Raw genomic sequence first — 26,666 nt, forward strand, 5'->3', positions numbered from 1 at the left:
CAACTGAGAAAAAAACCTTGAATTTATTACAAAATCCCTTGCTCGGTCAAAAGCTGTTCAAGCGTAAGTCGTTTTGACAAGTTTCTCGAAGACGAGATGTGCTTGGTCGAAAAAGAAAACAACGCGCTATCTTCTCCAACTATGCGCGAGCACGGGAAGTAATTCCTTGGGTCAAAAAATAAAGTTCGGAGAATAGCATGGTCAGCGCACGCAGCACCTTTGCGAAGCGAAAGAGAGAAGGGCACGAGAAGAAGGAGAGACGCACGCCGTTCGCCCCCCACTCACACATACAGCCACACACACACGCACCAGGTGGTCGACATTTCCGGAGCCCTCTACTACGGCGTCTTTCATAATCATATGGTGGTTTTGGACGTTAAACCCCACATATCAACACACGCACACACACACACACACACACAATATATATATATATATATATATATATATATATATATATATATATATATATATATATATATATATATATATATATATATAAAGTAGATGCACTTTCACATAACAACTGTTTATTGTGCCGACGTTTCGACAGGAACCCCGTCTTTTTCAAGGCATAATACTATTTACACATGTTCCGTGTCTTCTTATATCCTGTCGAGACAGGAGGGGAGGGGTCAAAAGAGAGAGAGAGAGAGAAAAAGAAAAAAAAAAGAAACAGCGAAACGGGAGGACAAACATTAAATAAAATATAGAAAATCTAGGAGAAGAAGCAAGACCGACGCGGCGTAGTTAGAAAGGGGCAGCATTTCAACAGAGTAAAGCAGAGGTAGATAAGCAATGTCATCATTGTCAACAATACCTCCCCCGCACCCACTCTTCCCCAAGTGGGCAGGGAGCCGCCGTTCTTGTATTTCACCTTTCCGTGTAGTCCGCTGGCGGCTCGTTCCTCTTTGAAGTGTATGACAAGTTAATGGGGAGGGCTTAAGCGCTTTAAGTGCATGCTGGTGGCGTCGGGAGGAGCGAAAAAGCCGGTGAATGAGGCACCGCCATCGATATTCATTATATGGATTGGCTCCTTGTCAGTGAAGGAACAGAATGTGCGTTAAAAATTAAAGAAGGGAAAAAAAGAACAGGGGGGGGGGGGGGGAGACTGTACGACATCCGAGACAGTCACCACACAGTTGCGGCTCACTGGGAAGACATGCGCGCATGTATGAAAAAGTTAACGAAACCACCTAGCTGTCAGCTTCTTGTCAGTGAAGGAACAGAATGTGCGTTGAAACTTAAAGAAGAGAAAGAAAAAAAGAAAGAAAAAAGAAAAAAAAGGGGGAGGGGGGACCGTACGACATCCGGGACCACTTATCTGTGCGTTCCGGCTGTGCTTGATGAGGCAAATCATTTCTATGTTGTCAGATGCATAGGCCAAAAGCTTTGTTAGCGGGTAATATTATTGTCGTAATGAAACCAGAGTGATTAGAGAGAAGCGTTTGCGTCTTTTAGCGGTCGTAACGCAGACAGAGTGCCTGGGTGTTCATTTATTCCGTATTTTATCGTGTTAAATTTGTAGATAAAATAAGATTCCCGTTGTTCCCGTTCTCTGATTGTTCGAAAGTTGTTTTCTAGTAGTGTAACCCTGATGTCATCAAAGCTGTGGTCTTTTAATGTGCAGTGTTTTGAAAGTGGAAGGCCTGGCCTCGATCGTACATGTGCCCGATGGTTGTTGAATCTAATTCTAAACGGAGTGTCTGTCTGGCCCACGTATTGCTTGTTACATACCCCACATTCCAGGAGGTATATGACGTTGTCTGAGTCACAGTCTAGTGCACCTCTTATCCTGTGCTTAAAATCCGAGTAGGTGCTTTTCACCACTGTCGTTGTCTGCATGTGTTTGCATACCTTGCATCTGCTTTTTCCGCAAGGGTGACACCTAATTTGAGGTTTCACACCTATCTTTGAATTTATTAAATGATACTTTATATTTTTCGGCCTTCTGTATACAACACAAGGAGGAGAAGTGAAAATTTTGGATAGTCGCACGCTCAGTTCCAATATGTTAAAGTGTTTTCTTAGGACCTTGTTTATGTTCGGTGGGTTGCTCGTGAAAGTTAATAGCAAGTTTTTGTTGCGGTGTTGGTCGGCGTTTCTCTGGTGGTTGAGAAGAATCTGGCGGTCCAGATTTTCAGCTTTTTTTGATGGCGTCATCGATGATAGCTGGTGAGTATTCTTGATTAAGGAGTACTTCGCGCATATGTGTGCTGTCTTTGTGGAAGTCCTCGGTGCGGGAGCAGATTCGTCGAAATCTGTGTGCTTGGGAATAGGGAATGCTGGTCTTGCAATGTCGCGGGTGGCAGCTTTTGAAGTGCAGGTATTGTTGCCTGTCTGTAGGTTTTCTGTATACGTTAGTTACCAACGCACCATCGTCAACTCGAATGAGTACATCAAGAAAGTTTATTTCAGTGTTAGAGTAGGTGTGTGTAAAATAAATGCTGGGGTGTACATGGTTGAATGCCTGTATGAACTTGAGGAGCTCGTTTTCCGAATGTGTCCAAATTATGAATATATCATCTAGGTACCGTTTATAGAGTAATGGTTTGATATTACAAGATGAAAGAAAATTGGACTCTATGTGGTTCATGAATATGTTAGCGTAGTTTGGGGCCATTCTTGTACCCATTGCCGTACCGCTGATTTGAAGATAGTACTGGTTGTTAAATTCAAAGCTGTTCAAATCGAGTACAAGTCTTGTGAAGATTTCAATTACTTTTTTGCTTGGATAAGCGACAGGGTTGTGTGTGCCATACGATTCAACAAGCGCCCTTACACCATGGTCATGTGGGATATTTGTGTAGAGTGAGCTAACATCCAATGTTACGAGAAATGCACCGTCTGGAATTTTCACGTCTGCTATTTCCCGAAGGAAGTGGTTTGTGTCTCGCAAGAAGGACTCATGTGTGGGTGGTATGTCTTTTATTAAAGAATCAATATAACTGGAAATGGGTTTCGTTAACGTTCCCGTGCCTGATTTAATGGCTCTGCCAGGGTTATTCTCTTTATGAATCTTCGGCAGCATGTAAAAACGACCAGGCGCCGAATGTACCGTAAAAAGTGCCTTTTTAAGCTCTGAATTAACGGCGCCTTCACGTGTGAGATTCTCTAGGGTTGTTACAATGATCTTTTTGTGCTCCGTGGTAGGGTCAAAGTCGAGGTGTTTGTAGAATTGTTTGTTATTTAGTTGTCGCTTGCCTTCCTCAATGTAGTCCGATCTGTTCAGAACAACAATCGCACCTCCTTTGTCTGCTGGTTTAATGACGAGATCTTCGCAGTTGCTCAACGTGAGTAGTGCCTCTTTTTCTCTTTTTGATATGTTATTCATGCTTGGTTTGTGCACTTTGTACGCATGTATAACATCTTTTTGAACCGCGTCTATATAGAGATCCAGATTTCGATCTCTGTTGGCGTCTGGGGTCCATCGCCGTCCGATTACCCCACGAAAAGGTGCGTTATCTTTTTCGGGTTTATCAAAGAAATATTCCTCCAATCGTAAATTTCGTGCGAAGTTGTCTAGGTCTTTTAGGAGCGTGAATTCATCATACTTTCCGTTGCCAGGGCAGAATGTAAGTCCGCATGATAGCATACTCAATTCTTCTTTGCTAAGTTCTTTGTCGGAAAGAAAGAAATTTGCGCGGGACAATGTGTCACAAGCTATACCCACTGCTGCTTACGGAAAAAATACCAAATCATCTCACATTCCAAAAAAATTTGCCACCACACCCCAAAGAACCAAACGTTATCAACCTTTCCGACAAAGAACTTGAAACCACATGAAAGGTTTCCGCACAAATTATGATAGAGAAGCCCGTGAATCATTCCTCATCTATAAGTTCAACGCCGTCGCATCTGGTCTGAATGAAAACGTAGGAAAACTTAGTTGCTTATCTGCGTAACTTGTATCACCCTGTCCAACTTTTTTCAACCTTCCTCAGCAAGTCGCACTACATTGTCTGTATCCGTTGATTACGTAGCAGCTTTGTAACGTCTTTGTCATTTTTGTTAGTATTTTATAGTTTTTTTCTTCTCTTGCTTTTACCGGTCGGACTACTCTTCATGTTATGTGCTTTATCTTTTATGCGTTTCATCTTTTATTTGTAAACAACGTGCTCGCGCATGGAAGCAATATCTTTTTACTCGTAGATTAGGTGCTCTTTATATTGTGTGACTTGCATATATATATATATGCCCATATATAGCCTTTCATGTCGGTTTTGACATTTGTATCTTACTGATATGCACATGTATATAAACAGCACTCGTGCCATAAACTGTATTCTGATGAAGGCCGGACCCACGGCCGAAACGTCAAATAAAATAACTTCGTACGTGCGTCTTCTTTCCTATACGAATAATATTTCCCGGACCCAGCATCACTTTTGTTTTTGGTATATATATATATATATATATATATATATATATATATATATATATATATATATATATATATATATATATATATATATATATATATATATATTATATATTATATATATATATATATATATATATAATACCCACGCCATAAATTTGTGTTTGCTATCTATTCAGTTTGACATTCCTTCAGGGCGCGGCGATGTATATGTTGATAAGGAGGGAGCACTGCAGCCCCCTTCGAATTACAGTGCCCCCTCTCTATTTCTCTATATATCTATAGGGCTGTACAGTGCCCCCTATATAACCAGGGGCCACCCCCGCCCCCTCTCCCCATGTTGGGCCCGCCTATGCATAAGCACCATCGATCACTGCAATAAAATCTCATGTGTAAATGTGTGCATCAACAATAGTATATTTTGAATTCAAAAGACATTGATGTTTCGGTGATTATTGCCGCTGTTGCTAATTTGTTCAAAATTGCAGTGCACTTGCAAACGTTTCAAATTTCGCACGTTCAATTTTTTTTTGTTCGTATAGATAAAATAATTTTGCGCTTTACGTACACATGATATATATATTCACGAATAGTTTTTTTTATATTTAAATGCATCACCAGAGCTTTTTAGTGCGCCAATGTACGTCTGCGGCACTGTAACCATGATACGTGTTTGGGCCAGGCCCCAGAAAATCTCAAGTTCAAGTTATGACCTGTAGGGGGCAAATAAATAAACCACGGCGCGTTTCTGTTTCAAACACCCGGAGTGAATGTACTAACCTCTCTCGCAACTCCCGCTATTGCTGGGTGGGTGGATAGATGGATGTGGCTCTACCCTTTAAATTGGGCGGCGGCTAACGCCACCTAGCCGTAATACTTAGTTAACTAACCACTAATTTTATCTTCTTTTTCTTTAAATATTGAAGTTGAGGACTGGTACTTTGAAGTGAAGAATTTAATTATAACTCGTGCATTGACTTTAGCCACCAATCAGATAACCTTCTTCTAGTTAATTCAACCCCCTTAAAATCTATTTTGCCTCCCTGTCCCTAAACCCCAGTGCTTTGAAAAAGTCTGCGCCATCATCCTGAACTATAGGGCGAAGCCCTTTACAGAACATTATCAAGTGTTGGGCAGTTTCCTCCTGCTCTCCACATGCACTGCATACCGTGTCTACCCCTTCGTATTTAGCCCAATATGTCTTGGTTCGCAATACTCACGTCCTGGCCTCGAACAATAGAGAACTACCCCGAGTATTATCATATATTCTTTCCTTGGCAATTTTCTGCTTAAAAGTTCGATAGATCTCTAGTGCGGACTTCTTAATCATGCCAACTCTCCACATGTCAGTCTCCATTTCCTACACTTTTTTTTTAACCTATAGTTCTTTTCGGTTTGGCCACCTGCTGTTTTCTAAGTATTTACCAGTGAATTTCCTAGTTGGCTTCCTCCATTTTGTATCTACATTCTTCATGTGCAAGTAGCTGAAAACCTACTAGCCCAACGCTCCTCCCCCATTTCTCTCAATCGCTTCTCAAGTTTTATCTTGCTGCTAGCTTCCCTGCCCTCAAATGGTGTCCATCCTATATCACCTTGTACTCCCTGATTTGGTCTATTTCCGTGAGCTTCTAAAGCAAGCCTACCTATTCCACGTTGCTTAATTTCTAACCTTGCTTGAACTTCTGATCTCATGCACAAGACCGCGTTGCCGAACGTCAGCCCAGGAACCATGACTCCTTTCCATATTCCTCTCACAACATCATACCTATTGTAATTCCACAGTGCCCTATTTTTCATCACTGCTGCATTCCTGTTACCTTTAGTCGTCACGTATATTTAGTGTTCCCTTTGGTACTCGGTCCCATTGCTTATCCATATGCCCAGATATTTGTATTTATCTGATATCTCTAGCGTGATTTCCTGTATCCTAAGCTCACAACCTTCATTATCATTAATAATCATGATTGGTGATTTTTATTTACTGAATCCGAAACCTAACCTATCGCCCTCATTACCACAAATGTTCATCAATCTCTGCAAATCTTCCTTGTTGTCGGCTATTAGCACTACATCATCTGCGTACATTAATGCTGGTAATGTCTGATCAATGAGTTTTCCTTGTTTGACAAAAGAGAAGTCGAAGCCAAGTCCACTTCCCTCTAAGTTGGCCTCTAATCTTTGTAGGTATGTCATGAATAACAAGGGTGACAAAGGACACCCCTGCCTAAGCCCTCGTTTTACCTCTGCAGGCTTCCATACCTGTTTTCCCACTTTATAATTACCTTGTTACCTTTATAGATATCCTTTAAAAGATTAATGACTACATCTTCTATGCCTAGTGTGTCCAGTATTCCCCACAATTCCTCTTGAACCAAGCTATCGTACACTCCCTTGATATTCAAAAATACTATCCACAGGGGTCTGTGTTCCTTTTCAGCTATTTCGATTCACTGCGTCAGTGAGAACAGATTGACTTCCAACCTCCTGTGTTTCCGAAACTCATTCTGTAGTTCCCCCAGCACCCCCTCATCTTCTATCCATGCCTGCAGTCTTTCCTTTATAATCTGCATCGCCAGCCTGTAGACCACTGATGTCACTGTTATAGGACGGTAGTTGTTTATGTCAGCTTCGCCTCCCTTTTCTTTATAGATCATGCTCATCCTCCTAAGCTTTCATCCATCGGGGGCTTCACCATCAATTATTGTTCAGCTTACGGCCTCTCTCAAAGTCTGTTTAGACTTCAGACCCAATGTCTTTATCAGCATGACTGGAATGCCATCTGGGCCTGTTGATGTACTACTTGGAACCCTCTTCTCAGCCTTTTCTCAGTCTCGTTGTGAAAATGGAGCCATTGCGCCACTTGATCCATCGTTGTCTATTCCGGGGCATAAAGTACTTGTTTGTTGAATTTTTTTCTGTCACCCTTGTTCTTATATATTCAATATCTTCGTCCCCTTCTAGCCTAGCACATTGAGCTGTAGTTATAAACCTCTACTCTAGGCTTGTTTCATTTCTTAGGGAGTTTAGATGGTTTCAAAATTTCGCAGCTGGCCTTTCTTTCCTTTTTATGTACTTCTGCCAGCCACTGAGAACCCTTTCTTCTAATTTTTTCATTGATCAGGTGGGAGAAGGGTTGACAGGCGGGCTAGTTGGTACAAATTCATAATGAAATAACTGGAAGCGCAAACCAACGGGACACAAGAAAAGAGACATGCAAGCGCAAACTGAAACTCAGTTTATTCAGAGAAGAAATACCGATGCTCTAACCACTGCGCCACCGCCGTATCACCAGCCCCCCTCTACAGCGCCTCTTATCATGTGTCACGGCTTTGGGACGTGAACCGTCCGAGAGTTATGACTTCCACATCGAGAATCCGCTAAACAAGAAATTACGATCGGCGTAACTGCCCCGACATTCGCGCGCTTCTTTAACTAAGCGACTAGGAGATAACGCTGATATAATGCGTAGACATAAAATTACCGTCGCAAACGACGCGCGTATACGTCACGGCGCACGACACCTGGCCTGACTGACGTCATTGTTGCCATCATGAACGAGAAGCTGCGCCTGTGTCTCACTTGCGAACTAAAAACAGTTTCACCATCTTGGGTGCCTTTTCCCAGGAGAAATAATCTTGACCCTGTTTGCGTAAGTCTCCTTAATCGGAGTGCCGGCACTGGCCACTACCATCTTTTCTTTCTTTTTTTATTCAAGATAATTAGCATTGACAACGAGCATGACGTTAGTGTAATGGACGGGTGGCGTCGAAGCAAGGAAAGACACAAAATAGATCAAGATCGACTATCATTGGAAAACCAATAAAAAAATAAAGCAGAAGGGTTGACAGGCGGGCTAGTTGTTTCCAATTCATAATGAAATACTTGGAAGCGCGAACCAACGGGACTCAAGAGAAGAGACAAATGAGCGCAGACTGAAACTGAGTTTGTGCAGAGAAGAAATTATATACCAGAAACAAGAGAAAGAGAAAAAACTGGGGAGAACGTTCCACCATGATCAGGTGTCGTCCAGAAACGAGATTTCACAATCTAACAGTGATATAGACGATGAACTAACACAACTATCAATATGCTTTTTAAAAAAGAGCCTTCCGCAATATCTCTAGTTTTCGTGTCATGATAGCTGTATAAGACAAATATGCGCGAAAATTCAGGTACGCAGCCACACTTTTGGCAATGGGCAGACAAATGTCAAACCGGGGCTGAATTCAGCGCATTGTAGTGTACTCGCAGGCGAACATTCAAGCAGCGCCCATCTGCCCAATGTATAACCTGCCGCAAGACAGAGGAATATTACTTCGTTCTTTGTGTCTAATAGCCTAAGGCTTGTTACTGCTGATAAGGAAGGTTGTTTTGTTGTTCTTTCTCAAGCACAATACGCTTCAAAGGCGTCTGCAGCCATTAGGAAAAACTTTAAAGAAGGAAGTTCAGAAGCGAGCCATTGCTTTGCTGGAAGCTAGCGACATGTGCCAACTAGCATCTTCAGTGAAAAGAGCGAAAAAGATCGCATTAGAACCATTTTTTTCAGCAAAAACCCATAAACTAGACATCCTCTTTCGAACAATTATTACGGAACGAAGCACATGGCAGCATGAAATTTCAACGTTCTTCCAGTTTCACTTGTCTGCCTTGAAATTTCAGGACCCTTTTCTGGTAGAGGGTTCAAACCAGGTTGTTGACTTCTTAGCAACCAAAAATGTTGTCTAACAGCAGTAGTTTTAGTATCGACGTTGTCGATTTGTTTTCCTCGGTTCCTCAACCTGAACTCATGAAGTTCGTAAAAAAATGCATTACGCAGGGAAATGAGAAACTTTCATTCATAAACAAATGTAGGATGTCGGTTGAGAGCTTCATGGGACTACTCTTTTTTATGTGAATTCTACTCTTGTATTATGGGGCGATAAGTATTACGTGCAAAAGTGTGGCATTTGTATCGGCTCTCGCATAGCACCGGTCCTGTGCGACATATTCTTAAGCTATTTTGATAAGGATTTTCAAACGGCACTAAGCAGCCTCGTAATTAATGTCTTCAGATATGTGGACGATTACCTTGTGCTCGTTCATTCACCTTCCTTGGATAAAACCGGGACAAGATTATTGAAACCTTCGAAAAAATGGGCATGGATTACGTTTCACGCACGAGGTTCCCCGTGATAAGATATTGCAGTTTCTAGATCTTGAGTTATCTTTTCGCGCAGATCACCTATGCTGGTCCTACTCTCCCCGTTCAAAGAAACCAATCTTGGACTACTCTTCTTCGCATTCTAAAGTAGCAAAACCGGGTATCGCGATCAACCTTCTCAATTCTGCTGTAACGAAATCATGTTTCCACAAAATGGCGCTTGTTTTTTCTAAACAAATAATTAGGTTGCGAGAGGCAGGCTTTCCGTCCGATGTCATCATTTTCGCCGCTCTAAAGGTACTGCGTATGAAGAAAGGGAAGGGATGCCCCTGAAAGGAGGCAGATAAACGACGTAAGTTTGCGGTAGTCCCACATGTGCACGAGTTTTGCATAAGATCAAAAAAAAGTGCAAAAAAATTCAACCTCGACGTTGTGTTTTCCGCAAGTGGAAAACTGCAGCAAATGTGTTGTAGAATTGACTTACAGAGCAGAATGAAGGCAGGTCTTGTAAAGAAAGGTTGTGGTGTCAAGCATATCAATTCTTTCACCAATTGTCGATCTAATGCCGTTTATTGTATTCCACTGTATTGCGGCAGGTTTACATTGGGCAGACTGGGCGTTGCTTCAATGTTCGCCTGCGAGAACACTACAATGCGCTTAATTCAGCCCCGGGTTTACATTTGTCCGCCCATTGCAAAAAGTGCGGCTGCGTACCTGAATTTTCGCGTACCTGAATTTTCGCGCATATTTGTCTTATACAGCCATCATCACACGAGAACTAGAGAGATTGCGGAAGCCTTTTTTATGAAAAAGAATATTGATAGTTGTGCTAGTTCACCGTCTACATCACTGTTAGATTGTGAAATCTCGTTTCTGAACGACACCTGATCATGGTAGAACCTTCTCCCCAGTTTTTTCCTTTTCTCTTCTTTCTGGTATATAAATTCTTCTCTGAATAAACTGAGTTTCAGTCTGCGCTTGTTTGTCTCTTCTCTTTTGTCCCGTTGGTTTGCGCTTCCAATCATTTCATTATAAAATATAAAGCACTTGGAAGAGCATTTCGGTTTTTGCGATATGCATAGGCGGGGTGAAAGTGGGGGGAGAGAGGTACAAATTTTGTGTCAGCATTGCGCAGTCGAAGCTTTCACTGCTTCTACTTCACTATTTATTGCGCAGGGTTATGACTACAAATGTATTTTCACGAAAATGGTGACCAAAAAACACCCGATGTTGGCAGGCCACTTCGAGAAGCACGATGACGCTGACTTTTAATTTTTGCCACCATCGCAGAGTTTTTACTTCAGATTCGGCCAACGGGGGACGACGGGGGTGGAGGGAGGGGCCAAACTTGTCTTTTCCCTTCCTTTTTTGGGAACCCTCCGCAAGCCTACGGCGATACGTTCATCTTTATCCTCCCGTCTGCCTCCTCGGTGGTACAGTGGTTGCGGCACTCGGCTGCTGACCCGAAAGCCACAGGCCCGATCCCGACCGCGGCGATCGCACCTTGACGGAGGCGAAATGGCAGAGGCTCGTGTACTGATGATTTGCACTGACGTCGCTGAAACAGCCACGTTGGAGCACCAACACAATTGGACGCTCACTTTGCCATGCCACGTACATAGCGTTATCCGTGCATCGCGTGCTGGTTGTCATGCGCATATGCCCCACAATTAACGTTCTAGCGACTTCGGTATCGCCGTGGAGGAGGTTAATGGTCGCTGTTTATGCTGCCTTGACGTCATGTGCAAGCTGACAAAATTTTCGGTGTGCTTTCGGTAGGTAAAACCACAGATATCATTGATACTGTTTTCCTGGTATTTGTTTCGCGCCGCTGAAGAATCCGTTGGAACGGCGCGCCGCACAAGCAGTAATAACCAGCAATAGTCTGCAATCTATCCGCTGATGTGCTGGCCAAGTAGGTATTCTAACACTTCTTAACGCTCGCGTGTATTACACCACAAAAGGAATATAAAAGTGTGTTAATTTTGTACGCACTCACTGTTTTACAGTCTCTTTCTTGCTACAAGGCACCCCGTGGTCTTGCGACTGCCGAATGCTGTGGTTCCAGCGACGCCCGCTCAGACAGCGGCGACAGCAGTCCAAATCGACGGAGGCAGGCTACAGCGCCGAACCACGGTTACAGGAAGTAGCGACATGACTGCGGCCATCAGCGAGCTTCGGCCCAACACGCCTCACTGTGCGGGCCACGTGAACAGTCGAGGAAACGTGGCGGCTACCGACTCCCTCGCGGTGTGCTGCTTGGTTACCGCGGCGCTACAAGCGTCGTGGCTGAATGTGTACTGATTGTGCTGCACGAACGTTGCGAATGGTCACGCTTGTCTCGGACTCCAAGTGTGCGAACATGGTGAAACAATTTTGCAGTGGCGCGTGACTATCGAGTGCTCAAGTTTGCGGAAAGGCACTGACATCACACCTATACTAGGCAGCAAATTGATAAGCCAGTCAGTTCGTAGTCAATGTTCAGGAACATACGCGTCTATGCTTTATATCCTTCGGCGCTCAAAGCGACGACGGTTCATAAGGTGAGCCGGTTATTCGCTTTGCCGATGCGCGATTGCTCCAAATCACTCTTTTACTTATCCGAGACGTTGGCCAGGCAAATTCAGTCTTATCTGCGGAACCATTTCTAATGACGTCCTTGGACGCCATCAGGTCAGCGGTAATTGTCCTAGAGAGCTACTAGGGCACCTCCACTTGGCTCCCATTTCCACTATTATACAATATTACGGAGTTATTTGACGTATGCGTGTGGGAGGTAGTGGCCAGATACTGCACCAGGGTGGCCAATCTTTCTCTGGTGAGGGAGGGCGTTCCCGGCGGTGGTTACCGTTGAGGCCGACCCCAGGCCTCTTAATGCAGTTCCATCACCACGCGGATTTTTTTTCTGGTTGGGAGCTGCGCAGCACCGGGATTTGAACCACGGACCTTTTGCATGCGTGGCGGATGCTTTAACCACTACGCCATCGCTGCACTCATAGGGCAGGTAATACCCGCGGAGCCAAACCACGAGATTGAAGTAACTAGAAGAATAAGAATGGGGTGGAGCACATTTGGCAAGCACTCTCAAATTATGACAGATAGATTGCCACTATCCCTCAAGAGAAAGGTACATAACAGCTGTATCTCGCCGGTACTTAGCTACGGAGCAGAAACCTGGAGACTTACAAAGAGGGTTCAGCTTAAGTTGAGGACGACGCAGCGAGCAATGGAAAGAAAAATGGTAGGTGTAACCTGAAGAGACAAGAAGAGAGCAGAATGGATTAGGGAACAAACGGGGGTTAAGGATATAATAGCTGAAATCAAGAAGAGGAAATGGATTCGGGCCGGGCATGTAGCGCGTAGACAGGATAACCACTGGTCATTAAGGGTAACTGACTGGATTCCCAGAGAAGGCAAGCGGGTTAGGGGGAGACAGAAGGTTAGGTGGGCAGATGTGATTAAGAAGTTTGCGGGTATAAATTAGCAGCAGCAAGCACAGGACCGGGTTAACTGGCGGAACATGGGAGAGGCCTTTGTCCTCCAGTGGACCTAGTCAGGCTGATGATGATGATGATGATGATTACAATAATATGGAACTCCTGGTCTTGAGACGTGCCGATTGGCCATCGACACAGTATATCACAAGCGCGAGCTCCCTTTGAGCAAGGCCTCTGTTGTGTAGAGGCATGGGTCATTGTTATCGCGATTGGAAGCGTCGCGTACATTCACAGCTACACTGGTCCACGTCATCACGTACATTCCAGCTGCGCGTTCACGAGGCCGTCCACAAGTTAGCCCGAACGCCCAAGCTCTCTACTTCCGGGTGACAGGCGCGGCCTAACGCGTGGACCCTAGAGTTTCGCGTGGGCCAAATCGTTGTCAGAAAAGGACGGGTGCCGATCTAACCAATGAGGAGGCAATCTCATGGTGGTGCCTGCAAGCTGAAAATTTTATAAACCCGATCTGGGGCATATTATGCTCGCACCGACGATAGGAAAGGCAATAAGTACAAGCACTGTAGAGCGAGAGGGAACATAGGCCACAAAATCTGGGAGTGCAATTGCTCCCCCGGGGCTGAATCGACTATAGAAAGCAGAGAGGCCTCAGAAGCACTACTGCCGAGCATGGACCCTGCTTCACAGCAACCAGCCATCCGCCTGGCGAAAGAAGCCACAGAGACCGCTTTGGATGCTTTTAATCGAGGAGGTGCTGGCCCCTGCCACCTATGTCAGCGTGCAGGTGACGAGGAGTAGAGGCCTCTTTATGTGGCGAAAAATAATGTTACCATCACCAGCAGCGTGTTCAGTGTAGGTCCAATTCTATTGAAAAATCGCGTGAAGCATCACGAGAATTGTCGCTCAGAAACAACTTGCTACCTATTTCTGTTGCTTCGGAACTGCAAGCCTTGTCAACTGCGTGTAGTGTCAGCAAAGAGTTAGTAGCCTATGTGTGTCAGGCGCCTCACAGTGAGATTTAGGGTCAGAAGACCAATAAAATTCATGGAATACACTGAAAAAAGACAACTGGCAGATGAGCGTTTGTTGGGTTAGGCGCGAAGCAGTGATATATATATATATATATATATATATATATATATATATATATATATATATATATTGTAATGATAATAAATAGTGGGGCTCAGGCAAGGGCGCAGGCAGGGTGACGGAAGCCGAGGAAGACGAAGCAGAATAAGAACAGCCGGCCTGCAGCAAAGGCGTTGTCTCTTATTTCTCGTCGTTACAATGGCGCAGCCGACGAAGAAAACGGCTTACGTCTCGGTTTCGTCATCCACAACGCCCGCCGACGTGCAGCCGCGGTAAGCGTCGCTTGAGGACGGCGTCAAGCCCTCCTCGGCAGCTGTTTACTGACACCACCGTTCAGGGACGGCGTCAAGGCCTCCTCGGCGGCTCCAGCACCCGTTACCGGTACCAGATCACGATAAGGAACGCCGTCACGCTTCTTCGCTGATGGAACCCGCAAGGCGTCCGTCGCGGCCAGCATCCATCCCAGCACCGACGGATGGCGTCCAGGCCTCCATTGTGGTTCCGGGAAACTTGTCCTGGGACGCGACACGTCGCGGCAACCATGCGCACGGGCCTCTCTCACCTAGGGATGGCGTACATGCCTCCTCCATACCTGGCAACCTGTCGGCGCTTCAAGCACCCACCGTGTACGGCGTCGAGGCCTACCCGGCGGCGCAAGACCGCTTCATCTACGCCACAGTACCAGGTCACAACTCATCACACGGGTTCCGCTTGCCTGGGAACGTCGTTGACGCTTCCAGCGCCCTGGAACCCATGTCCACGATTCCTACCACAGCTGGATTTCCAAGGGACGCCGTCCACGCGTCCTTGGTCAGCAATTGTACCACCTCGAGTACCGCAGTCACTGTATCCTCCGCAGAGGCGGGCCTTGGCTCTTCGTGCGGATCACACGACAGCGCAGCGGAGCTGCAGCATACCATCGCGCAACTCCGCGTCACGACCAACGCCCTCATAGCGTCGAGCTCCCAGCTATGTCCTGCCATCTTGCCAACATTGTGCGCACTCAATGCCATGTTGGCTGCGGCCGCCTCACAAAACTTCGAGGTAAGCTCGCCCGAGAACCGTCGCAATCTCGGGCGTTCTCTCACGGAGGTATCAGAGCAAGTGAACTGCTTGGCGTGGGCACATTTCGGAGTTTTGCCCGCAGTCCCGCCATCGCCGATTTCCTTCGAGCTACCGGAGTTTCGCGGCTTCCAGGACGATGCCAAGGAATGGGTGGCAACCGTCAACGCTGTCGGAGATCACGCAGCGTGGACGGACCAAAAGAAGTGGGGCATGGCCATAGACCGCCTTCGGAATGCTGCCGCGGCTTGGCATCGATACGAAGGCGTGCGGCAGACATCCTGGGTGGACTGGAGTGACAAGCTCATAGCTGCTTTTGGACGGAGTCACCATCACCTCTCCACGACCACCCAGTCTTACGCGACCGCTACCGAGAATAGATCCCAGAAGGAGACCACCCTCGCGGCTTCAGCTGTATTTTGCAGCTTCCCGACAGCCAATTTAACCACCTACCCTGGGACGAACAACCCTACAGTGTTGACCCTCACTTCGAAGCGACATCTCCTGATATCACGTCAGTCTGTGGCCGAGTGTGCGGACGTCTGCCACACGCTAAGCGCCGCCTCCTTCAAAGTCACTGTCAGCAAAGACCTACCAGAGAAGGTAATACTTCCGGTTAGTGACAGGTCATCTGACAATGAAGGCTCTACTGCACGTGAAACTATAGGAATAAGCAGCTTGAGCATGAGTCCGACAAAGGCAGTGCTGCAAGAGCACGCGTTGCCTCTCAAGCTGCAACCGGAACTCGGCTCTCAGATGACTACAAAGACACCCCGACGCCCCTTGCCACACCGCAAGCAACGCAGGCGTCGACGCTCAGTGCAGCAGGTGACGGTGCAGCGTGGACTATTTCCAGCATTTGTAACACGACTGCGACAGGATGCTCAAACCGACGAGATTAAACCAACGCGGCCACTTTGCAGGAGTCTGTATCTCCTGCTAGCGGCATCTTGTCCAAGTCAACAGCGTTGGCCCCATCGTGGACGACGCCTGCACCGACCATCACGTCACAGCCAGTGTCGTCCTCCGGAATCTCCTTCAACAAACTTCCATGTGAAATATCAGCTTGGCCGAGCCCGGCCACCCCGGAATAGTCAATGCCGCCCACCGGAGACATTGTCGGTAGCCCACGAGGCTCGCAGTCGGGGCCGAGTGTAATGATAATAAATAGTGGGGCTCAGGCAAGGGCGCAGGCAGGGTGACGGAAGCCGAGGAAGACGAAGCAGAATAAGAACAGCCGGCCTGCAGCAAAGGCGTTGTCTCTTATTTCTCGTCGTTACAATATATATATATATATATATATATATATATATATATATATATATATATATATATATATACTTTTGCTGTAGCAGACACTAAAACTGTGGCACCGCCAAACTGGCAAACATGCAGATGCGAATTTGTGAGTAAGATGGAAAAATGGCACGAAACAACCACCAGCTGCCCGCAACCGCGCTAGACTAAGAATACGGAAATATAGCCATTCACAGAGTGGCATGCATAAACGGTTGAGACAATGATGTCCTATCGAAGTGTGAACAAATCATTGATGTTTGATATGTGGGGTCCAACGTCCCAAAACAACCATATGACCATGAGAGACGCCGTTGTGGAGGGCTCCCCAACGTGCACCCAAATCTGAGCACACGGGCCCACAACACTTCTGCCTCCACACGAAATGCTGCCGCCACATCCAGCATTTGATACCGCGACCTGCGGGTCCGCAGCTGAGTACCTTATAGCCACCAGACCACCACGGCGGGACGTAGTGTGAACAACAAAGAGCAATGAAATAACTGCTAACGGATCTGGACAATATTAAGACGAGTCGCTCGACAGAATTCGTTGAGCAAAGAAAAGTACTAACAACGTTACTTGCGAAAGATGTCTACAACTGGGAGCAGAAACGCAGTGAGAAATTTTTTCGACAGGGGGGGGGGGGGGGGGGTCAACCATACATTACGTACGTTTGTGCGTGCGTTCGTATGTGTGCGTGCATACATGTATGCTAGAGAAATTGCAAACTTTCGGGGGGTTCGAACTCCCGACTCCCCCGTGTGGCTTCGCCCATGACTGGGAGATTGAGAGAGACGGCTGATGCAGTAAACACTCGTGTGCGGTATCTGTCATGACTGATTACTCGAACAGCGATGGTGAGACATTGACACGCGGCTTTTTGGCTGAAAAGTCAGCGGTAACTGGCTGAAAATCAGAGCTTGATTTCTCCTTCTTTGTTTGTGCTGTCTCGTACGTTCTCCTCCATGGTGCACATGGCCTATAGTGGGTAAGGTACTCAGCTGCTGACCCGCAGGTGGCGGCTGCATTTCCGATGGATTCCTTAGCTAAGTCGTCAATCAGCGAACCAATTTTACCGCTCTGTCCATCATCCGCTTATGTGACTGCTGCTCGATTCCGCAGACGTACGCTTATGCAAGTCTTTAAAGGTTCAGCACTAACAAACTCTACAGAATATCGCCATTTATTATATCCCTGGCGAAGAGACTTTTGCCGCACTCGAAAACAAGAAGTAGCTATCACAAGGCTGCGTTGCCGGGTACCAAATCTAAATTTCTATAAACACAGGTCTGCTCAGGCACCTTCGCCACTGTGTGCATTCTGTGATGAACTGGAAACAATAGACCATTTCTTTTTGACCTGCAGGCGGTTTAACACATTACGAAAAACCCTATTAGAAATACCTTTGCGTGGCATTGGTATGGACTTATCTCTGCCTGTCATTTTGTCTTTTGGAGCTTCCATTTCTGGTTTCTGTAATGGCACAGTATGCGCGGCCGTCCGGGACTACATTGATGAAACTAATAGGTTGACTAATTAACCAGTTTCATTATCTTAACATGTTCACCTAATTATATACGTATAAAATCAGACTAATGCTCTATTCTAAGAATAAATTTGTTTATGTAAATATTTCTATGCATTACATTAAGCACCACACTTGCCTATAGGCTATCGGTAATCTTTCTGTTATACCTCCATCATTCTAAATCTGAACAGTAAATTTTAAAGCCACTCGATTCTTGGCCAATCCCCCACAGTGGGTATGCGCCACTAACGATAGGAGAACAACAACAACAACAACAACAATTTCCGATGGATGCGAAAAAGCTGCAGGCCTGCGTGCTCAGACCCGGGTGCACACCAAAGAACCCCATGGTCGAAATAATTTCTGGATCTCTCCACCACGGCGCCCCTCACAATCACACAGCGGCTCTGGGACGCCGAACCCCACATATCAATCAATCAATAAGTGAATCATGTTTCGTGCGCTATTATACTATTTAGCTTCAACGAGTACAAACCAGTTTTGTGCCTATACACGCGCACAAGTTTTGAAACAATAATATATCGTTTCAGACGCACAGCGAAATCGTTACAGAACTGAAACACCTCGCGACTAGTCGTCGGTCGTTGCTTAGGTGTCTTTTAAAAAACATGAATATTTTCATTATCAGGTGCTAAACATAGTTAGTTCTTTTCGGTTTCTTCAACAAAGAGATTCAATAATTGCCTTTCGTCAGAGTAATGCTTGCACGCGAAGCTGCCACAAATAGCACGTGCGATATAAACGAGGATGAAAACACCACTGATCAGTAAAACCTCGTTCGAAAGCCAGTGCACGTGTGCTCGACGTTGGAATCGTCGATCGAGGTTAACTGCAACATACCCCCTCTTTTCCTTCATTTATACATAAACACTTCGCAAAGCATGATTGCTGCGACGGTCATCGGTGGACATGAAAATATCAATACGCGTAGCCCATGCGTAGCCCGATATATCGCCGCAATAAATCAGTCTGCTCTCCGCGCGAGGAATGCAAGAGTGCACCGCTGCCTTCAAGGCTACCCGAGAAGGTCGCGAACAGATGCAATCGCTTCCGTTGGTTCGGTAGCGAGGATAACCTTTCAAAGCAATGCATCTGGCAAGTCCAGAACAAAGAATGCCTGCTCGTCCGTCGTGCAATGCGTAGTTAAAAGTGGCGCTGCAACATACATGCTATACACGAAATGCGCAGCGTTCACGGATCACTTGACACTGCTCAGGTTGCGCGCGCAGTACACGAGCGTCTTTATTCACACGTTATCGTCGGATGTGAGATGGTTAACGGAGGAGCACTTTTAGGCTCTCACCGCGTTTCACCGAAGTGTGGTGGCAAGCGAGCTTCAAGGATGGCCCACCCTAAAAGGTGTCTCTGACGTTTCGCAAGGTCTCGCAGTGAACCTGTCAATCGTCCCTGATCGCGAAGCATGCAACATCGGCGTTCATCAGAATTGTGAAATGCCAAAGCGGCGGTATACTTTAGCGAAGAAACCAAAATTAGGCGGATATTTGAGAAATTTTTCAATTAACAAAAATATTTCAACTATTAATAAAAATCACTCAAATGCGAACAGGAGTTTGAGAACTCGCCTTATTTTGTACAGCGAAAATATGCGCAACTGTAAACGAAAGCACATGTTAACTATTCAACACTATGATCAGTTGAATGCACGTATGCCAATGCAGGGTTAGTGTTACTAGTTGATTCCCCCGTATGTTCGACTTCAACGCTCAACTACTGAAATTAGCCGACAAACACGCTATTAGTGAACGACGCACGCTCCATTGGTTAACGTGGTGATCACTAAAAATAACAGTATTCTTCTCTGTTACGGGACCTCGCACAAAAAAAAAAACGCGAGGAGTGACTGGAAACTTGTACAAGCAACCCGTGCAAAAAAAAAAGTAGAAGCGGGACTGGCAACTCAGCACGCAGCAGCCGGTTCGCTTCAGAAAGCTCAGTGCCTCCCTTCGTGAACGCGAGCAGCGCCTTCGTATACGACGCCAGGGAATTGCGACACCACGGAGTGCCTCTCAGACAGCAAGGGCAATCTTACGCACGATGCACTAGCGAAGAGCAACGCGTTTCTTTTTTTTTCTTTTTTTTTTGCGCAAGCGACTCAGAGCATCGCCGACAGGACTTGGCACCAGGCAGCGAAAATGTGATTGATTGATTGATTGATTGATTGATTGATTGATTGATTGATTGATTGATTGATTGAATAAAACTTCATTTTGGTCCTGAGAAGACGCAGGGAGACCCCATGCTACCCGGCTAACCTCACGTAGGGACCGCCAAGCCGACCTTGGCGGCCCGTCCACGCGCACTCCGGACGGCCACGGTTTGATCGAGGTTTACATGAGCGAAAATGTCGCGCAGGCCTGAAATCACTTGCTTTAAACTTGCCGAAGGAAGACATTCCGAAAGAGCCCGTGAAACCTACCATCACGGAGGCAGGCGGGGAGTGCCCGAGCATCAAGTTTCGTGCAGGATGAACCTCGTTAAAAATAGCTGCATAGGAACTCACCGAAGTGCGACTGCGCCCGTTTAACTGCATAGGCCAATCTCCGATTATGGGGAAAATACAGCGCGGACACGGACAGGACAAAGAAAAGGTAACACATCACAAGCGCAGACTCTCAACTGGAGATTTATTGGAACGACGCCTCATTTATTTCATTCAATGCCAGTGCAAACGCGCGCTCCTCAACGGTTGCCTTAGTTCAGGGAGTGGTCATGATGCGACGCCACATGAGGAGTAGGGCTAACGTGCCTCGATGTCCTCATGTGGCGCGCCTCAACTGGTGTTTACTCCTCATCTGCGCGCCCGAGCTGGTGTCAGCTATTGAAAGAAAAAGTGCCACTTTCTCGCCCTTAGCAGCAGCGTGGCCGCCATTTTGACCCCTGCACCCAGTCACTTGTGCAAGTTGATAGGCCGCGGTATCTCGTTTCCCTCCAGCCTAACAAGCTATGGCCGGGTGCTGCACGCCGAAGTGCTCCCATAATTTTCGGAAGGCTGGAAGCTGTACCGTTTTCCAAGAGACCCAAAAAGAAGGAGTCTTCCAACAGCAAAAATCAAACGTGACAAGTGGCATCCGACGAACACATAATCCATTTTCAGGGTAACTGTGGAGCCACGCTATTTCGAATGGACATATAAGCAAAACTTCACTGGCGTCAACCCTGTGTAAAATACGGACGCAGCGATATCACCTGTATGCTTAAACAATTTCGGTTCAAGTTTGCATTAAGCCTGCTACCTATCGGTTACCTGTTAAGCACCATAACCATTGAAAAAGCCACGGCATATTTTTATAATCCTTTCCAGGGGTTCTTACGCGTTTTGTGCTGGTATGATGCCCATCTATATAAGTGTGCAGTTAAAAATTTATTCCTTCCATGTTCCTGTGTTTTAAGGTGACTTTTTCGTCATGTTCTACGTCATGCCGAAGTTATTGCTTTTTAATCATTTACGATCAATGCGAAGGTACTAGTGGCAATCCTCAGCAAATGCAGTCATGGAGCGTGTTGTACGTCTAATGCTTCCATCAAAGAATTTCTAACGAAATGAATAGCATATTTCATAATAATGGGGAGACTAAAGGGGTTGACACACGCATGCAGACACACACGCGGTATTTGAATTATTTGAGCAAACACTATTTAATGATTTTATTATTAATGTAAGTCATGAAGTCTTCTACAGGAGTGCGTATCCAATTAGTACTCCCGGAGCGTCTGTACAAAGAAGACTCATGAAAACAACAAGACGGGACACCATTATGTAGAGTAGAGACGCTATGTACTAAAGAAATACAAGAATCGCCACCTCGGTGGAGCAGTGGCTATATAGGGTGCTCGGGTGCTGACCCGATGTGGGGTTCAACGTCCTAAGACTACCATATCATTATGAGAGAGGCCGTAGTGGAGGGCTTCGGAAATCCCGACCACCTAGGGTTCTTTAACGTGCACCCAAATCTGAGCACACGGGCCTACAGCATTTCCGCCTCCATCGGAAATGAAGCCGCCGCAGCCGGGATCCGATCCCTCAACCCGCGGGTCAGCACCCGAGTACCTTAGCCACAGCGGCGGGGCCAAGACTGCTGACCCGAAGGTCGCGGGTTCGACTCCGGCTGCGGCGGTACGTAGCGTTTCGGTGGAGGCGAAGTGGTAGAGGCCAGTGTACTATGCATCGCTAGTGCACGTTAAAGGACGCCAGATGGTTCAAAACTCCAAAGCCCTCCACTACGGCGTCTCTCACAACAATTCCATGGTTTTTGGGACGTTAAAGCCGTGATATTATCAAAGTAGTACAAGAAAGTGAAGCCGTGCAATGAGTAGCTTGCGGAAAAACAGTTAATACAAGAAAAAAGGCGCCTGTCTCGTTGGTCAAGCGGTTACGGAGCTCGGCAGCTGGCCCGAATGTCGCGGCTTACATTGCGATGTCAGTGCCCGCTGAACATCAGACTGTCTAAATTGACTGGAAACCTAGCCCCCAACTTACGACGTGCCTCATAATCATATCGCTGTTTCGGAACGTATAACTCGAGAAATGGCCATCATTAAAAAAGACAAACAAATCACGCCTTCCATCGGCTGCAAAAAAAATGCAAAACAATGTTGCAGACACTCCATAAGATGCGCATGCAAAAAAAAAGAAAAACTGCAGGTAGAGAAAAAAAGAAATTTTAGGCACATAAGAAAAAAAAAAATTGGCAGATCCCACGCACAGTCGCAATCGACGATATGCGAAGCACGAATGAGGCCGGTTGATACATGTAACTTTAAAATCAGCACAACGTTACGAGGCGTACGTAAATTATGCCGTACATGACTTCGATGTCATGATTATCCTGTTTGCACCTGACATTCATGTTCGTGCTCCATTCACGACACGTAACACAAAACTTCGTATATGTGGAGCTAGAGAAATGGCCGCGAGCGCGCTATGAGCGAAGCATATAGTCATGTTTCACATGACACGCATATCTTGATTATCACGATTGGGCGTGTAATTTATTTTTGTCGTCTATTTACGTCACGTAATACCAAATTTAGTATAGCCTCACCGCTGTGGTTTAGTGGCTAAAGTACTCGGCTGCTGACCCGCAGGTTGCGAGATCGGATCCCGGCTGCGGCGGCTGCTTTGCCGATGCAGGCGGAAATGTTGTAGGCCCGTGTGCTCAAATTTGAGTCCACCTTAAAGAACCCCGGGTGGTCGAAATTTCCGGAGCCATCCCCTACGGCTTCTCTCATAATCATATGGTGGTTTTGGGACCTTAAACCTCACAAATAAAATCAATCAAATCAATCAAATTTGGCATATGTGAAGCAAGCGGTACGGCCGCGAGAGCACCTAGAGCGTGACATGTTATTATGTTCTTAAGTGACACGCATGTCATTATTATCATGTTTGTACCAGTCATATACCTACTTCATCTATTCAGGTAACGTAACACGAAATTTGGTATATGTGAAGCTAGCGAAACGGCTGGAAGCGCACTATATGAGCGTAGCATGCAGCCATTCCCGTGAAGCACATGTGAAGCCTATAGACGATGGGTGATAGCAGAAAAGGGTTAAATAAGAGGGTGGTAAACGGCGAGATTCGGCGCATCTGGCTGGCATTGGTAGAACAGAGGCGCTGATTGGAATATACCGATTTTTTAAACCATTAGGATAAGCATAAACATGCGCAGAGAAAGACCATACCGATGCAAATAGAAAAATTCACGCCAAGGAGGGTGCGAAGATGGGAATAAAGATCACGGCAGACAATTACACTTAGTTTTTTTTCTTTTTCATGCAAGCAAACCAATGTTTGGCTGACGAATCACTCGCCTTGATTTAACGTCTACAACTTCTACCAGTTCTATTGTCGTATGATAACTATGTCTGAAGAGCACTGTCGTATCGATGAGCAGGAGCGTCGTGCAAGCACACGTGTGACGGTGCGAATGCATATGGGGCTTACGTTCACCAGAGAAATTCCTTCACGACACGTTGAGAAACCTAGAGATAACTTTTGCTAACAACCACCCTTGTTACGCGCCCAACCCTCTGTAATATTATTTCTTGATGACAAGTCAGGGAACTCTAAAATGATGAAAAAGGGCATTGCTACGTCGAGCCTCGGGGCCGCAGTCAGGAGGTAAAAAAAAAAGCCTTTCTGAGCAGGTGACTGGCCTTCGTGCAGCCAGTTTCCCGATTCGTGTCATCACTTCCACCTGCGAAAGACTAGTGCGTCAGATAAAGAAGGGAAAAAAAGAGCTAAAAAAAAGCGGTGAAGTAAAAGTGCCATCATGCCATACAAGAACACAGACAGAAAAAAGTGCCACTACGTTCGGGTTTCAGGTATTATTTTCAGTGAAAAAGAAATCAGTACAATTGCGCCGATCTGCGAACAAAAATCTTGAAAAAGAAAGGTCGAACCTAAACAAATGTGGTGTGACGCAAAAGAATGCTTCACTGGCCTGTGCACTAGGGGTAGTATACAAAATGCCCATATCCTGTAGTAAAGTTACATCGGGAAACGCGACGCTGCCTCTATGTACGATTAAAAGCACACTCCAAAACCTTGAAGACCTGCATGTATGCCACTGGCGTCACATAATACCAAATTTCGCATATGTGAAGCTAGCGAAACGGCCGCGAGTGCATCATGAGTGTGGCATGTAGACATGCTGTTACATGATACGCATGACGTGGCTATCATGTTTGGATGTGTCATTTACCATGTCGTCCGTTCGCATCGCGTAATACCGAGATTGGTAGATGTGAAGCTAGCAAAACGGCCGCCAGCGCATCATGAGCATGGCATGTAGTCCTGTTGTTACATGACACGCATCTCATGATTATTTGGTGCCCGACGCACCAATCACGTACCTTTGTCATCCATTCACGTACCGTACTGCCATATTTGGTATGCGTGACGCTAGCTAAACGGCCGCGAGCGCATCATGAGCGTGGCATGTAGTCATGTTGTTACATGACACGCATGTCACAATTTTCATGTTAGGGTCTGTCGCTTGTGTTCGCCTTGCAATCATGTCATACCATACCAGTTTTGCAACAGGCCATGCGAACGAAACTACCGCAAGAGCAGCAGGACCACGAAATATAAATCATGACATTTATGACATCCATGTCGTGATTTTCATGTTATGACTAGTTAAATATGTTTTTCGTACAGTCATGTTAAGCCATACCAAGTTTGGTATTGATACCATTATCGAAACGGCCAGTAGAGCTAAATGTCGTAGGCGGCTAGATAGATAGATAGATAGATAGATAGATAGATAGATAGATAGATAGATAGATAGATAGATAGATAGATAGATAGATAGATAGATAGATAGATAGATAGATAGATAGATAGATAGATAGATAGATAGATAGATAGATAGATAGATAGATAGATAGATAGATAGATAGATAGATAGATAGATAGATAGATAGATAGATAGATAGATAGATAGATAGATAGATAGATAGATAGATAGATAGATAGATAGATAGATAGATAGATAGATAGATAGATAGATAGATAGATAGATAGATAGATAGATAGATAGATAGATAGATAGATAGATAGATAGATAGATAGATAGATAGATAGATAGATAGATAGATAGATAGATAGATAGATAGATAGATAGATAGATAGATAGATAGATAGATAGATAGATAGATAGATAGATAGATAGATAGATAGATAGATAGATACGCTCAAAGTCGCCGAAGTTCGCTAAGAAATGCTGCACATTTGATAAGCGGATGCACTCGCAGCAGCATCACTTGATCGTTGTATAATTTGTATTTTGCTGACGTTGGCGTTTGTAACTGCGGAGCTTTGAAAAATTTGTCACTTCGGACAAGCTTTCTGAGTCCACGCTGTTAGTTTCTGAGTTCCCTCTCCTCAACTGTCATTATAAAAATTGATGGTGGCCCTCCAGAAGGGTCAATATATAAGTTGCCAGAATACGATGCCGTGTCTCCCGACTCAACTTCTACCTTCGTAGGGCTGGTCTGGTGCAGTCACCTTTATGCCTTCATTGCAATGAGAAAGAATTCCTGGATCATTTTTTCCCTAACGTTCAGATTATTTGCAAAGCAAAGAAAAAAACTTCTGGATGAACCAGTCTGAAAAGTGTGATTAAATATATCATTTCCCGTGATTCCTTTCCTTCGGAGCTACTGTACAGCATTTAAGCATCAGGAGCGTTTGCGAAGCCTTATGCAATTGGCTACGTGAGACGAGACGAATTGTATGCTAAGGTTATCAATATTGCTACCTGTAGGCTGCCACAAACCATAGTGCGAATGCGCGTGTGCGCCCGACGAAGAAGATGAGGCTCGCTGGCTGCTCGAGCTCGGAGCCAGACTGGCCAGTGCTGCAACCGCTCTTGCAAATATATTTTTCGAATATATTCGCAATACTTTGTCTCGTTACTCACGTAACATATTTGGTGGAGGTGGAACGATCCCCGTCCTCACCACGCAGCTCCGCAGTGGCCGCATCCTCCAGCTTCCCGCCATGGCTTCCAGTGACAACGCGTCCGCTTCACCATCTGCGGCTTCTCCGACAACCTTTGTCGCCGTCCAAACACCACGTGATCCCGGGACATTTTCTGCGCAACCTGGCCTCGACGTCGACAAATGGCTTCGCCTTTATGAACGGGTCAGTCAAACTCA

At 45.8% G+C, this 26,666-nt stretch overlaps 1 protein-coding gene across 3 annotated transcripts in view; it reads right to left on the reverse strand.

Annotated features, from left to right (window-relative positions):
* LOC142804282 (putative ATP-dependent DNA helicase HFM1) overlaps window positions 1-26,666 on the reverse strand; it is a 218,569-nt gene that overhangs the window by 27,295 nt on the left and 164,608 nt on the right. The window contains exon 1 of one of the 3 annotated variants that reach the window (XR_012894569.1): window positions 11,521-11,938. The exons of 1 other annotated variant lie outside the window; for it this stretch is intronic. The gene's annotated coding sequence lies outside the window, so the exon portion shown is untranslated. Of the gene's footprint in view, window positions 1-11,516; window positions 11,939-26,666 lie in introns of those variants that run through there. One more of the 3 variants, XR_012894568.1, reaches the window with a different exon arrangement.

The sequence above is a fragment of the Rhipicephalus microplus genome, chromosome 3 (genome assembly GCF_043290135.1).
Source record: "Rhipicephalus microplus isolate Deutch F79 chromosome 3, USDA_Rmic, whole genome shotgun sequence".
Taxonomy (NCBI): Eukaryota; Metazoa; Arthropoda; class Arachnida; order Ixodida; family Ixodidae; genus Rhipicephalus; species Rhipicephalus microplus.